The sequence below is a fragment of the Lissotriton helveticus genome, chromosome 3_1 (genome assembly GCF_964261635.1).
Source record: "Lissotriton helveticus chromosome 3_1, aLisHel1.1, whole genome shotgun sequence".
Classification (NCBI taxonomy): Eukaryota; Metazoa; Chordata; class Amphibia; order Caudata; family Salamandridae; genus Lissotriton; species Lissotriton helveticus.
Genome location: NC_136061.1, coordinates 226,497,232 through 226,509,642, shown reverse-complemented (window position 1 = coordinate 226,509,642; position 12,411 = coordinate 226,497,232). Strand labels below are relative to the sequence as shown.

At 50.9% G+C, this 12,411-nt stretch overlaps 1 protein-coding gene across 1 annotated transcript in view; it reads right to left on the bottom strand.

Moving 5' to 3' along the window:
* Positions 1–12,174, bottom strand: part of LOC144822315 (uncharacterized) — a 528,873-nt gene extending 516,699 nt beyond the window's left edge. The window contains exon 1 of the mRNA XM_078679672.1: positions 11,994–12,174. The gene's annotated coding sequence lies outside the window, so the exon portion shown is untranslated. The remainder of the gene's footprint in view (positions 1–11,993) is intronic.
* Between the last annotated feature and the right edge of the window lie 237 nt (positions 12,175–12,411).

Genomic DNA, 12,411 nt, shown 5'->3' with positions numbered 1-12,411 from the left:
TGGGTGAGTATGGTCAGGAGTCAATAAATGTCTAATTGGTAGAGGTATCCTGTATGGTAAAAGTAAAGTCCACATTTGTAAAGCGCACAATCACCCGTAAGGGTCTCTAGGCGCTGGGGGCCGTCGGGAAGATTAAGCGAGCTATTGCCCAGAGTCACATGGTGCTGGGCTAACCTGCCGCCGGAGCCGGGGATCGAACCGTGGTCCCCAGATTCCAGTGTCAGTCGCCCTGGCCGCGGCGCCACACCTCTTCCCAGTATGGTGTCGGGGGCTGTGTCATCTGCGTTAAAAGTGCCCTCCCTTCCTTGGGTTGCGCTGTCGCGTAAAGCCTGTACGAGCGTTTCCCATGCAGCTGCTGCCTCCAGCGCTTTGTCATCTGAGTTTCTGCGAGCCTGTTGATAACGTAGTGTGCTCTCACAGGTTGCCCATTTCAGGAACTCAGACTCCCATCGCCTGTACGTGGGGCCCGTTCTCGCTTTCCAGTTTCTCGTTATTTCCCTTTTAGCCAAAAGAAGGCCCATATCCACAAATTTACTAGTAATCTTATTTTTCGGCGTGTGAGGGAACCAGTGCAGAATACTAACGTCCTTATACTGTAGGCGTCTATCTGTTATTTCGTTGAGTGTCTCACCTATTCCCTGCCAGTATTCTCGTAGGTGTGTGCAATCCCACAGCACGTGGCCCAACTCCACACGCTCCGCAGTGCATCTGGGGCATACCGCTTCAGCCACTCCGAAATATTTCCCAATTTTACCAGGCGTTAAGTAAGCTCTATGGAGAACATAAAAGTGTATTAGCTGGAAGCGTGCATTTCTTGTACTTTTCCGCGCTCGCCGCACTATCTGTGTCCAAGTCGTGTCGGGGATCTCCGTATCAAGGTCCGATTCCCATTTAGCTTTCAATACTGACAGCGGGTGTAAGGTCTCCCTGAGCCTTCTCGAGTAGAGGCATGTCACCGCCTTATATGTACCTGCTGCCATCATGGCATATTGGCAGGCCATGGATGTCATGGGTTCCGTGAGCCCCTCCCTCCAATGTGCTTGCATGCCCCTGGTCACCGCGGCGTGCAGCAAGTATCCCCCTCTCGGCAGGGCAAAACGGTCTTGTAGCGCCGGATACGGTAGTAGCACACCATCTTCGTACAGGTCGCCAATCATTTGTAACCCTGCGTCCTCCCAGCTCTGCAACCTCGACCAGTCTCCACCGTGGGGGAGCGCCATCACCATTCCCAGTGGTATCTCAGGCACGTACGGATGGCTCACTCCTGCTCGACGCTGTGATCGGTTCCAGCAAAGCCTAAACGTTTGCACTTCCAAGGACAGATCCTTAAGGGCGAGCCTTTGCTGCAGTGTGATGTAAGCCAAGATATGGCATGGGGTGCCTGCATCCCTCCCTTGTTCTGGGCCTCGGAACACCCTCGCTACCTCCTGCGTGAAGATCTGCAGTTGTGTGGCCAAATAGTAAATCTCAAAGTCCGGGACCGCCAGTCCCCCCTCGTCTCTTGGGCGCGTGAGTGTTGCTAACGCTATTCTGCGTCTGCTCGCACCCCAAATAAACGATGTCACTTGCGATTTCAATTGTTTGAAGATGGATCCGGGCACCCACACTGGGAGCGTACGGAAGTAGTAGAGAAGGCGCGGTAACACAATCATTTTCAATAGAGAAATGGGACCTGTGACCGATAGTGGCAGGGTGGCCCAGAAAGGCATACTTCCCTTCAGAGCTCGGATACAGCGGCCCACGTTGCCCTCCAGCATATCCGCTGCCGTGTGGTACACGTGCACTTCTAGATATTTTAGGCAGGTGGGTTCCCACTTGAGCTCTGGGCAGCCGTCGGGACGCGCCACTCCCTGTCTCAGAGGAAACAGGCAAGTCTTGGACCAATTGACTTTCAGCCCCGATAGCCTGCCAAAGAGCGAGAGAAACCTCCCCGCGCCCCCAACGCCTCCTCTGCATTTTCCAGGAATAGAAGGAGGTCATCCGCATATAGCGAGATGAACTGCGGACCCCTCCTGCTTAGTATGCCACTATAGTGGTTTCCCGTCCTGGTTTCAGCCACCAAGGGTTCTATTGCCAGGGCAAACAGCAGTGGGGATAAGGAGCAGCCTTGTCGCGTGCCCCGGCCCACTGGGTACTGGTGCGATATAAGGGAGCCTACCCGCACCCTCGCCACCGCTGATGGATACAGCACCCTCGTCCAGCGGATATAGCCGTCGCCAATGCCGAATCGTTGCATGACCTTGTACAGGTACTCCCATTCCAAACTATCGAATGCCTTCTCTATGTCTACTGATAATACCAAGGGCATACGGGTTTCCGGAAGTGGATCATCCAGTAGGCGTACGAGCCTCCCTATATTTATGGTAGTATTGCGCGTGGGGATCAATCCGGATTGGTCGCTATGGACCAATCCAGTCATGTGCTGCAGCAGTCTGGTCGCTAGTATGGTACTTAGAATTTTATAATCGGTGGTCAGCATGGATAGTGGCCGATAAGAAGCCGGACTGTGGCCCTCCCTCCCCAGTTTCAGCAAGGGAATAACCAGAGCCTCGCACATGGACTGGGGCAATCGGACATTGGCCTTGGCCTCGTTGTACACTGTTTGGAGGCGCGGAGCGAGCAGGTCCAGATATTTACTGTAGAATTCTATGGGCAAGCCATCTAGGCCCGGGGTTTTATTACGGGCCATTTTTTTCACAGCATTCATGATCTCCCCTACGTCGATATCCCTGCCCAAGGCGTCGGCCTGCTCTTTCTCCAATTGTGGCAATCGGAGCCCTCCAAGAAAGGCATCAATATCACCTTCCCGACCCTCCAAAGCACTTCTATAGAGAGTCTCATAGTAATTGTGGAATCCTTTCAATATCTCCTTCTGGGTGCAGAGTGTATGTCCTCCCTCCTCCTCTAGCGTTAGGATGGGGGGGCTGCGCTTGTCAGGGTTAGCTAGCCCTGTTAGAAGGGTCCCAGCCTCGTCCCCTTCCGCATGCGCCCGCAGCAGATAGGCCTTGTGGTCGAAGCAACGGAGGCGCTCCACCTCACCCGCAAAGTCCTCCCTGGCCGCGCCCACAACCTCTTGAAGTTCCGGGTGACCCGGCCATGCCACCTCCGCTTCGCGCAGCCGCTTCTCCGCTTTGTCAAGGTCATCTAGCAGGGTCCTTCGTACCCCTGCGATTTTACCTATGCATTGACCTCGAATTACTACTTTGAAGGCATTCCACTCCATCGCTCTGGATGCGGTGGTGCCCTCATTTTCTGCAAAATAGTGCGTGATCCCCTCCTCAAGCGCCACCCTGAGCAGTGGGTCGTCAAGCGCGTCCGGGCGCAGTTGCCAGGTAGGGACACACGGTATCTCAGTCATCCAGTCCAGCGGTACCAGCATGGGGTTATGGTCAGAGAGGGTGCGGGTCAGGTACTCGGTGCGCACCACGGCAGGCAGCACAAGCGGGGAGCACAATATCGAGTTGAGTCGGACATGAAGGTCATGTATGCTAGAATAATAAGAGTAGTCTCGTGCAGTTGGGTGTTGTACCCGCCAAGCGTCCGTCAGTCCCCACCTCTTCTGCCAGTCAAGCCTGCCCTTTACCAGTCGGTGCACCGGGGAGTCTGAGTGGTGGGTGGGATCTGTCCAACTCAGCATCCATCACCGAATTAAAGTCGTATGCTGCGTGTCAATGTTCTCGTATTCTGCGTGTCAATGTTCTTATCTTCACTATACTTCTTACTCTGCTATTTGTTTTCTCTCTCCTTTCGACCAAAAAAACGCAGCCCTGTGCTCGTTTCTGTATCCCCTCCGTTTACGGCTCAAATTTGAGCCGTACGCAGCATACGAGAAAACTTGTGGGCAAGGTGGATATTCGTAAAGACATATCACCATACAATAGGCATTACCAGAATTGCCCCTGATGAAGGCACCTAACTGTGCCGAAATGCATTGGGCTACACAAGAAAAAGTGATCAAATGTAATATGTATAACATTGAAATGTACTAAAGAAAATATGTTATTTTGTGAAACAAAGTACATAAATGCATGTTGTTATGAATATTGTGAATAACAAGATGAAATGATTCAGTTATAAAACATGATTAAAAGCAAATGTGACAACAAGGTCAAAGAATTTATTTAAAGAGTTGATAAATATATTAAACAAAAAAAGTGCGGAGCACCAGGTGAACAGTGAGCGATTAGGTGGGCACCAAAACCCATCATAAACAATCATTGAACTAAGGATTGACAACCCTTCACAATCGCGGCACCAGTAGATAACCGAATAAACACACGAACAAAACGGAGTGCTCCTTACGAACCCAACTCACCAAAGCAGTCGCTCGCGGCACTCGTCCTCAGGGATCCGGGCACCTCCTGTAGCCCAATCCGAACTTCACGTGTTCTTCTACTTCGGGCGCTGTTGCTCCCTGATCGTCCCCGTAGCCTCCCGCCGCCACAGGCATAGCCCGCACCTTTCCGCCGGCCCAGAGTCCTTCCTCAGCGCCTCTCCCCACCGGGCCACGTTCGCCGGCAACACCAAGAGGCCGCGGGTCCGCTCTCTTTTCAGGCCCCCCCCCAAGCCAGAATTCCTCCTTCTGCTGGGCGCCTGTGTCCCCGTTCGCTAGCCCCCTCCACTGCAGCTTCCATGTACTGCTGTAGCCCCCGGAGGGTTCGGCCACTGCTCCGATAACGCTCCCCTTCACTCGGCGACCAACAGCACTCCCCCTGGTCGCCACGGGCCGTGCCTCACTTCGCTGTGCTGTGTTCCCCTTACGGGGTCTCCCAGTCACAAGGGTTGACGAGGCGCTGCGCTCTCCTCCAGCATCTGCGGGGGGCCCGTCAATCCGCCCCCCTTCCCAAGCCTGCAGTCCAACCGTCTTCCTGCTGGAGGATCAGGGTTCCTGCCTTAAGTGAGCGCCGCGATTCCCTCCAGCTCCCGGCAGCTCCGCTCTCTTCACTGGCACAGCCTCAGCCCAGCGGGCAAGGCATACGTGCCCCGACTCCGGTGCCCCACACCATGTCACAGTACCTCGCAGTGCCTCTCAGGTCTGCCGCTGCACCGTCCTCGCCGCTCCGCCTCCGCCTCCACCTCCACGGAGCCCGTCGGCCGCCGCAGCCACTCCGGCCCTCCGCGGTCGTCCCCGGATCAGTCCCCGACAGCGGCCCAGCACTCAGTTCAAGCTGCCATCTGCCGGAGCTTCCTCCAGCTCGGTTCGTCAGAGGTACCAGCTGGGGTCACGATCCGGGGTGTTACAGGGCTCGCCGCACCAACGTCTGTGTTCTGTAGGCGGTCCGCCGCGCTTTCCAGGGTGCGCCCCTCTCAAAAACACGTCCCACCTCCAAGGCTTCTCATCAGCTCCTTTCAGCAACCACGGCATCCGCCATCTTGCGCCCCTACGTGTGCCGGCGCTCGACCTCCGTTCCCGGCCAGCTCCCCCCCGGCCGGCTCCATTTGCGCTCCCAGGGGTGCCTCTGTGTTCCTCCGGTCTCCGGCTTATAGATGAGGGCAGCTCCGGGTGTATCTGCGCTGTTTTACAGGATGAATACGGGGATCGGGCGCGGAGCTCCGGGCTCACGCCGCCATTCCCTCCGGCGTCCAAGCCACGCCCCCTGCTAAACTCAAATGATTTCTGTAAAGACTGAATGTCTTTCTAACACTGCCACTATGAAAACAAACACATGGCAAGGATGGGAAGAAAAAAAAAAAACCTTCTTAGAAATGTCAAAAAGCCACTTTCTCATTTCAGAAAGCAGAATCCAGCCAGACGTTAAAAGGAAAGGATGGGCCCCTGTACCATGCCTGGATTACATCCACACTGCCACATGCTGTTTATGAGTAGTTTAAAACTGTCAGTATGTAAATCCATCCTGCTCCCGGTGACTCCCGCGTGCACTCCTTTCACGGAGATTTATCTCTTTGATGTAAAATGGAGGCGCTGGGTCTGAGGCATTTTAACAATTGATGCTGATTACCACTAATCAGCCCCTGAGGAGCTTTCAACACCTAATTTCGCGGGCACTTTTGTAAAAAGCGCGGCATTTTTGCAAAAGTGCCGATTTCGCGATTATTTTGCAAATCGCGAAATCCTGGAAGGTCTGACTAAGGCCTACAGAGAAATAGTTTGTTTATTTGATCCAGTCACGCTTTTGACCGCACATACCATACGAAAAAGGTTATCTGCTTGTCCTAGTTCTGCATTGTAGAAATCTTCATTGAAGTCAACCACATGAATAATCCCATGTTTCGTGTATGGATCCTGGAGCACTTCTCCATGAAGAGAAACTCAGAGTTCCAGTGTCCATAAGATGAACAGCATCCTTTAGTGGTGTATCCAAAGTGACATTTGTTTTCCTCCATAGAATCTTTGAAACGAAATGGTTACTTACTTGGAGGAGTAGTTTTGCAGCTTGAAAAATTTTCTGGATTCACATGCTCTGCATTATTCCGCCACCTAGTGGTTGGGTCAGGAACTCTCCTCTTGAGTAGTCTCTTTTATTTTTTTGTTGTTGTTGGGCGTCAACTGTCCTCACCACTTAGTGCTTAGTCCAGCCTCTTCCAACATCAGAAGCTCTCCCAGGAGACCTCTGCATATGGTAGCCATCTTTAGATTCTTTTTTCACCTGGAGATTGTCTGTCCATTTAATGTCCTGTGAGCTTCACCTTGGTTGTACGTCCTTGTTTACTTTGTCTCACCTAATTTCCAGGGAGGCGTGTAGGTCACGTGTGAATCTAGAAAATTCTTCAAGCTGTAAAACTACAGCTGCAGTTGTAAGTAACAATTTCATTTTGCAGCATGAATCTTTTTCTGGATTCACATGCTGTGCATGGACTTCGTAGCAGGTTCTTCACCGTGCTGGCTGGGTTGGAGATGAGGATGAGCCTCTAAACAAGTCTTTCAGTACTCTGTCCATTGACGATCATGTGCCAGCCATACATGTCGTTCAGCTGAACTTTTGCCAGGGAGGCTACAGTAGCTCTGTTCTTGCTTGACGAATGTGCCCTTGGTTTAGTTTGCAGCTGCATGCCAGCTTTCTTATGACATTTGAATCATCTGTGTTATCCGCATCAAAATGGTGCTTTTTTTTTTTTTTTTTTTTTTTTAAAACCTTTATTGTACAAAAGGCGCTCACAGATACGGGCCTACAACCCACCGGGCCGGCCAACACAATAAAGAGACATACGAGGCAATACAGGAGTGACAATAGGATTTCTAAATAGCACATATGAAGGCAAAGGTCACAAGTCTTCGAGCCGCCATCGCGGACAGGATAAGAGTAGGTTAATTTTATAATGAAATAAAGGGGTTCGCAGGATAAAGACAATCTGTAAAGTCCAGAGGGCCGCGGTGGGCCGTGAGCAAGCCGAAGTTTCGAATCCAGGAAAAGACCAAAAGAACAGGCACATTTTGGCAAAGGCAGAACGTGAGTCCCATATCAATAACAATCACAATCGATGCTCAACGCCCTCCCACCACTACCATGGCACATAATAATAAAACAGCGAAAAGTACGCTTACACAACTAATAGCCCTCCGTTACAAACAACCCAGAAAAGGAAAAGAAAAATGGGGGGGGGGGGGGAAAAGGGAAAATAGGGGAGGAAAAGGACATCGGAAAAAGGAGGGAGAAGAAGTGAGGGCGCAGCGTCAGTGCACGCTCCCCACGGCTAACAAAGCACCTAATACTAATTCGGCACAAGGAACTAGTGGCAACCGGAGAAACGAATGCGTAATACGTAATAGACCGTGACAGCAGACGCACCAAAAGGGCCATGCCAGCACAAACACCCCGGGGGGGCGACGTGCCGACACCGCGCCACGAAATAAGGGGATACATAAGAGCCATAGAACCAAAAAAGGAACAAAGGAAGATACAAGAAAACAGACCCCTCCCCCACCCCACACAGCCAACCCTGCACCCCTGCAGAAGGCTATGGCCTACCCCCCAGCAGCGTGCCTGTCGCCCTAATTAGAACCCAAAATATAGAAGAAAAGAGAAAGAAAGAATCACTTAGATAAAAAAGGGGGGGGGGAAGGGAAAACAAGGAAAAACAGCGGGAGAGGAGCCACACAATCAAAACCCTTTCAGCTCCCACCCTCCCGCCCGAAAATACTCAGAGCCCACGGGAAGATAGTAAATACACGGATAAGCTCCAGGAACGTAAAAAAGTATCAAATATAATCATACAATTATAAACGGATCGCCCAACCCTACCACAAAATAACAGTCCACAGAGGCAAGATCAGTTCAACCCTGTACTCGTTTTTCGCAAACTGTAGTAGTCCAACGAACCAGGAACCAGACCACATGGAGCCGGAGGTGAAGAACAGGGAGTCGAATCAAAAATACACTCAAATCAAAGCGATCGCGATCCGGATGATCCAAATAAAACAGGAACCACCTCATACAAAGCAGGCACAATTCCGATGAGAACTCGGGGAAAGCCGGTCCAGCGGCACAGTCACAGGATTGTCGTTTGGCCATGTGAGGCAAAAGAGGAAAAGGAGACCCATCGAGGTCGGTGCAAATGGGATCCGGCTGGCGAACCTCCGGAGCAGAAGGAGGCACAGGATGAAGAAGGGCAGCGGACTTCCGTACATCCACACCAACAGCAGCCTCCAGGTTCACGACCCCAAGGAAAGTTCCAGCAGCACACAACAGAGATGAAGCCGCACAAACCGGGGGGGGGCCCGGCAGTTCCAGCCAAGGGACCTCTCTCCCGGATAGCGACAGGCGCGGTCATGGGCGCCCCCCAGGAGCGCAGGGCGGCGAGGATGTCGCCAAGTGTAGGCTCACCTTTGCAGTATTCAGAAACCGTGCCGTGCGGCGGATCCGCATCGCCAGTCCCAGCAAGGCCGAGAGTCATGGGGCCGGCCGCCATCTTAGAAGCTCGGCGGGGCCGCTGCAAACACAGATCCCCGCCCGGATACCAGCGGGGCAATCAGGATATCGGCAGCCGCCAGCGGAGGTGCCACCAGGGCAGAAAGGAGGGTCACCAGAAGAAGGCTATGCGCCGGCACCCCACACGCCGCCAGCACCGTTCTCCGAGCCCGGGCGGAGGAACTCAAAATGGCCGGGCCGGAGAACAAAGGGGGACAAGCCCGATGTACGGTGAACCCCGTCCATGGAAGGCAGCGCCCCAACACCAGGCCGCAGGATCGCCGGACCAGACCCGGGGGGCCGCAAGCGGTCTATTAGCACATCGGCCTCTCCGACCGACTCCACACCACCACCAAGGGCCGGCAACCGCGCCCCGCCCAGCCCGGGCGCCGCCAAGGAGTGCCAGGCCCGGCCGCTCCGGAGGCCCCGAAGCAGACAGGGGCACAACTCAGGATCCGCAACACCCAGGAGCCACCGGAGCAAACGGTAAGTGTCCGTGAGGTATCGTCGTTCCACAGCACATCGTAGAATACTTCCCGGGGCAGGATAAAGTACAGGATAGTTGTCGTAGACAGGAGAGTGAACAGAGCCGAGCTAAAACGCGGCCATCTCGGACGCGAGCTTGGCTCCTCCCCCCAAAATGGTGCTTTTGGTGACTTGTTTCCCTTTGTGATTGTCTGTGAATGATTCAAAGATCTGTTTCCCTTAGCGGATTGATTTTGTTCTGTCCAGGCAATACATTATCACTCTGTGGGCATCAAGTGTGCTCTTTCTGTGTAGTGCTTGGATCCTGGGGGAAAAACTCCGTATTTGGATTTTCAGATTTATGTGGAAATGGGATGACTTTTGGTATAAAACGTTGGTTGGTCCTCACAACTAACCTGACTCAGTATATCTATATGTAGGTATGGCTGTTCTATGGTAAGTGTCTGCAGCTCACATATCCTGCGAACCGATGTCATTGCAGTTACAAACACGGTCTTAAGCATGATAAACTTTACGGTGGCCCTGTGAAGTGGCTTGAGAGTTTTTTTCATCAGTTGCGTCAGCACCAGGTTTAGGTTCCACATAGCCTTTGGCGCACTCCTTGGTGGGGCTATTCTTTTGGCCCCTTCTAGAAAACCTTTAACCACAGGTGCAGTGAAGAAGCTGCTTTCTATGCATCCCCTTGTGTGGGTCACTATCACTGCTCGATGCACCCTGAGTGACACATAGATTGGGTTTCAGTCTAACAGACGTGTATGATATCAATTGACTGTAGTATCATTTGACCTATCCTGAAAAGGCCAGATCTCCGGCACCACCTTGCATATCTGTCCCATCTGGCTGTGTAGCATTTCCTAGTTCTCAGAGGACTGCCATTGCTTTCTCTGACAGTCCCAGATGACCAAATTCTATGTCTTTAGGAGCCGTGCTGCTAGACTCAATGTGTTTGGTTCTGGATGGAGAACGCCCCTCCACATTCCCCTCATTGCATGGAAAGCAGGCTTTGTGACACTGGCAGACTCTGCATGTTGTGTGAAATCGCAATCAGATCTGAGAACCAGGTTTGTCTTGCCACTGAGATTCAAAGAGTATAAATGTAATCCGGGATTGTATGCACTTTTTGATCACTAGTGATGATAGTGGGAGCAGGTGAAAAGTGCAAGTAAATTTCCCTGACCAGTCCGTTGATAGCGCAATTCTAAGGAGTGGTGGTGCGGTTACCTGGATGCCAAAGTCCAGCATTTTGTGTTTTCTGGTGTTGCAAACAGGTCTATTTTTGAACACCTTCTTGATCACTGCCTAATTCAGCTCCCGCTTATGTGAGGTGGATGCACGCCTGCTCAGTTTGTCACGTTGTCTACCCCTGGTAGATTTATTTTTGTTATGTTATCTGTCGCTTGATGGCCCACTGCAACATCTCCTGTGCTAGCCTTGACAGGGAGAAGGCTTTTGTCCCCCCCTTGCCTGTTAAGGTAGAACATTGTCATGTTGTCGTTTTGAACTTGTATAGATTTGTTCCACAACTGATTCTGAAAGGCTTTTAAGGCTAGGAACACTGTTCTTAGTTCCAGCACATTTAAGTATTGTACCGCTTCTTCTGGTTTCCAGACCCCTCTGATGTTGAGTTTCCCCATACGAGCTGCCCTTCCTGTGTGTGACCCAACAACCACAAAAAAATACCAATACTGCTACTAATTGTAATTTAGGAAGATGCGCGGACCAGCCATCAGTACATCTTTAAGCTCATTAGTAGCTTTTATTTATACATCAAAATGATTTTTTTGAAATTTTTCAATGTGAACAATACACCAACACTGTACACACAAATACTGAACAAAATATATATAGTGGACAAAATACATCAACGAAGATTCTACTTGTGTTAAACAATTCTCACCTTTCTCGCCGCACCACTTGTTCCACATTCATACCTTCCATACTAATAAAAAAATATTACACACAAACTACTCAATCTACAGACCAAACATTTTTGCTAATAATTACAAATCTTTTTTTGAAAAAGTGACTATACAGTTTTTACAAGATTTTTACATTTGATAAACCAATCGATTTGGATGAATCCAATACAAAATCCAATGAACATGCAATTTACACAAAGCAAATGTTTGGTTAATCCAATGGTCTACGCGTTTCAAACTCCCTTTGGTCTAGGGGTTCTCATCAGGACCAAACCTCACTGAAAAAAACAAAAAACAATAATCAAAACCAGCCTTGAAACCTAACTTTGACAATGCAACACCAGTCTTACAATCAGCACTGGCTTACCTCTAAGTGCGCTCACATCGAATATCATGAATAATTCACTTGGAAATGGTGAGTCTAATAACCAATAAAACCAAGAGAGGAGACAAAAGAAGAGAGAAGAGACATGACCGTCCTGTCTTTTGGAAATGAACATGGAACATTCAACGTGCTGAACCAACCCATTGCACATTACTTACAGACTATTTTGAAAAAAGCTGCTCCTAGTGATTATACTCCACCGGTAATGGTGTGACCCCCCACAACGTAGGGTCCAAAAATTCTGTGTAAGAAAGAGTCAAAAAGCTGCCATTAGGGGAGTTAACGAGTCTATGAAATGTCCTAGCGTAATCGCTAGCGGCTAGAGGGGGTCCTTACCTTAACCGCTGCGCTTTCAATCCGGGGTTGCTGAATACTCGGTGATTAATTTTGACCACAAGTGCTGTAAGAGAAAGGCAAACAGGCTATAAGTGTCTCTATCTTGTAGTAGTGCCCACAGTTCGAAGTAAGGAAGAGGAGCAAAGAGCGGCATTGAATGCTGGATGCCCCACCTTGCTGTATCGCGAGTCTCTTAATTTCCGGGTGTTCTGGCCAATGGATGTGCCTGCAGCATCCAGTGTTCTCTCACTTGTTAGAGCAGAGCTGCTCTCACCATTACCCCTGGGATTTGTAGCTTCTTTGCGGAATAGCGCCACCACTCAAACGATGTGAGGCCAGTGTTCGAATCTAAGGACTGCGGTTTCTAAACTCTTTAATAATTATGCGCGGCGTCGCTTTACTTCCGAGTGTTCATTCT